Below are 3,763 nucleotides of genomic sequence, written 5' to 3'. Positions count from 1 at the left end.
CACATAAATCCATTTTTTATATTACATCCCTGACTTTCTAGTCACAGTCTTGCGACGCCTGCTTCGATTTCTATTTCGCCTAGACGCCCTCAACTATGCTTCACGCTCATTGGGAGCCATAAGTGACTAAACGCTCATTGGTCCTTTTTCGGGTCTTTATCATCCCCATCAACTACCCCTGAACCTCGCTCATTGGGAGCCATAAGTGTCCAGACGCTGATTGATCCTTCTCGGGTCCGATGCCACCCCCTTACAATTCCTCACTCAACCGACGCCAACTTGCTCTCATACACGTTTGAACGCACGAGGCAACAACATCGGAGCGNCGCCATTGCCAGTACCAGCCACGCTTCGAAACGGATTTTTAAATAAATATATACTCTTTTAATAAAGAATTCTTACTCGAGAACATTCTCGAATCTTCCTCCCACACAAATCCCTCAACAAAAAAAAAATTTAAATACACATTGTTAGAAAATTATAAAAATTTATAAAAAATTCAAGGGTCATAAATCATGTCACTTCTCCATCCCCTCCAGTGAGCGTAGCCAATCACCACCAAGGGAGGGGGAAACACCATGGTGGGGCAATGGCGCCAGAAGTGGTGGGGGGGCCAGGTGGAGGGGGTTTGTTTTGACGCGCCATAAGTGGCCACATACTACTGGCGCGCTTCGCGCGCTCGCAGTTGTTACCCGTAGCAACAGTACGGGAGGAGCTAACATAACAGCATATACTATATCTATATCATATACATAATGGAAGATGGAAAATAACGATGGCCGAACGCAAAAGCGATTCTGTCATTAGGATGTTTCATTTTGAGTAGCAAATTACGAGCAATTACTCGCATATTTTGCTAATCAAACTAAATAATTCTAATACTGAGATGTGTCGATAATGAGTGTGTTTACTTATTTATTTAATTAATTTTTTCGTTAACGAGATATATCTCGCCATCACAATGTCGCTTGAGTGACGCTATGAATGAGATACCACGCATCGCAATTTTTATTGCTGTGATACGGGCGAGATATCAACAAAATGTTCTTGAATTGATTCTTTATTCTAAATTTTCAGATGACAAATTAAAGTATACGAGATATCTTGTTTATAGCATTTTCGAATAACGAAAGTTGTGACGCGAGATATTCGTCTAAAGCGTCGCATAAGTGATATCATGAACAAAATATCTTGTCTATACGTAATGAAAGAGTTAAGTACGGAAAGAATCTCATAAAGAAAGGGAAAAATTATAAGTTACATTTTGATGGAGATATGAATGTAGTACTGATTGTTATTGTTATGTATTTCTTTAATCTTTTCTTACTTATTAATTTTGTTACTGTGAATTTTACTGCGCATAGGAGAATAAAAGCGGGAAAAGTAGAGGTAACAATCAATCAATCGCTCGTGAAATAGTCAAATAAATCAAAAGTCCGATACGAGCAGTAAAATACAGGTTGGTCGTGTATAATAAGTTGTCTTTATTCAATAAATAGACGTTTCGGTCACACAATTTTAGACCTTCTTCAGTATGAAAAAATTAAGTCTAACAAGAAAAAATAAAAGAAATAACAATCAATAAAATAAGCGCAAATCAAACATCATAGTAAATTGAAAATAATATATAAAACTCACTTAATTAAGAAAAAACATTTTAGTACACTACATCACTAACAGATAGATGAAATAATGTCAATAACTTACAACAATATAATGTGTACTGGCAAGAAAACATAAAACAGCCAAATATATATAGATATCCCCACTATTAAATCAGAAGATCAAAAGGTTCCCAATAAATCGAAAAACATGTTTACAAAATAAGTACAAAAGTAACGGTCTAAACTTTTGATCTATACAATTCTAAAAAGGGAAAGTAAGGTTTTAGCTTGTCAGTGTCCGACATTACATTTATCGGATTGTCTTGNAACTTGATGTGGAGCATTTCTGAAACTGATCCCTTATAAAAAAATTTTTCCATATCTAAGATTTTAACGTCGTTCCAAATGAAGTCATGTCCAGTCTCCAAACGATGCTCCGTAACCACAGAAACAAAATCAGAATTTCTATTAATCTGATTTCTATGTTCGCTAACTCTTGTTTTTAATTTACGCTTCGTTTGTCCAACATAAGATATATTACAATTATTACAATTAATTTGATACACCACATCTTTATTTTGATCATGAGTTAACCTATCCTTTCTAACTTTTATGAATTTACTCAATTTATTTAAACTTCGAAACGCCAAAGAAATCTCCTTAGTTGTTTTAAAAAATCTTGAAAAAGAGTCAGACAAATCAGGAAGATAAGGAACAACAAAATATTTTTTAACAGTTTCAAGATCAGAATGACAGGCAAATTTATTGTCAATGTTTAAATTTAATCTGTTATGAATTAAAAATTTAATTCTATTCCTGATAATCCTAAATATAAATTGTAAAGGATAATTATTCATAAGGAGCACCTCAATCATAAATTTAAAATTATTCTGTTGGAAGCAAGGGTCAGATAATAATAAAATTCTATCAACCATATTCAAAACTGTACAAATTTTTTGTGATTGAGGATGGGCCGAATAAAAATTCAAGTATCTACCCGAAAAAGTATGTTTATGGTATCAATCAAAACTTAATTTACCATGAAAATTTAAGATCTTGACCTCTAAAAAACTTAAAAAATCATTATTTTGGACTTCTATTGTGAATTGCAATTTCTTATTATAATTATTGAACGTATCTAATAATAAAGTTAAACCATCCGCAGGTGCTGTCAGAATAATATCGTCAACATATTTAAAATAAAATGAGGGCTTAAATTTTAATTTTTTCAATATAAACTTCTCCAAGTCTTGCATAACAATGTCAGCTAGACTTAATTTTTTCATACTGAAGAAGGTCCAAAATTGTGTGACCGAAACGTCTATTTATTGAATAAAGACAACTTATTATACACGACCAACCTGTATTTTACTGCTCGTATCGGCCTTTTGATTTAGTAGAGGTAACGTTGCGTGCGGGATTGGTGGAACACTTGCTGACAGCCAATGGCTGTGGAGTAAGGAAACTTTTTAGTAGGAGAGGGAGCGCGAAACGGACGAGTTTTTGTTCATTCGGTTTCTCTTCTCGATTTGAACCCAGTATCGTAGAATTGACTAATCGTATTGATCAAATCAGCCAATTGACCAGCGTGATTGGTCGATTCTACGAGATCTATACCTTGCGTTTGCGCTTGCGATCAATGTAGAACGGGCTTAATTGTACAATGCGAAAAAACAAAATATAACATTTAAATGTATATAAGTTGTATATCATATAACCAGGACATACTTCCTGTATTTATATGTTATATTTTATTTTTTGTCATTGTATAGTACATTTAACTTCTATTTCTAATTCTTATTTTTAATATTTTCTCTATTGTGCTCAGGCCCTTATTGTGCACATAGAGGCAGTGATGAAAGATCGAGCCGGCTAGCACCGAGAGCACCGAGGTAGTGGGAACCACTGGAAACACGCATACAAGCGAGAACGCCGTCGTGTGCGTGACGTCATGTACACAGACGACGGTTTTCGCTTGCGAGCGTGTTTCCAGTGGTTCCCACTACTTCGGTGATCTTGGTGGTAGCCGGCTCAATCTTTCATCACTGCATACAGGTACAGACGGCGTCATTAATTCGAAGAATAGGCGCAGGGATCACATAAAAAGTCCAGTTGATCCAAATATCCATTAGTCCCAAAATCGGGTGTCCAGTTGTGGA

The sequence above is a fragment of the Pseudomyrmex gracilis genome, unplaced genomic scaffold, assembly GCF_002006095.1.
Source record: "Pseudomyrmex gracilis isolate BER0280 unplaced genomic scaffold, ASM200609v1 scaffold_3203, whole genome shotgun sequence".
NCBI lineage: Eukaryota > Metazoa > Arthropoda > Insecta > Hymenoptera > Formicidae > Pseudomyrmex > Pseudomyrmex gracilis.
Note: the sequence above shows the minus strand (reverse complement) of the source record.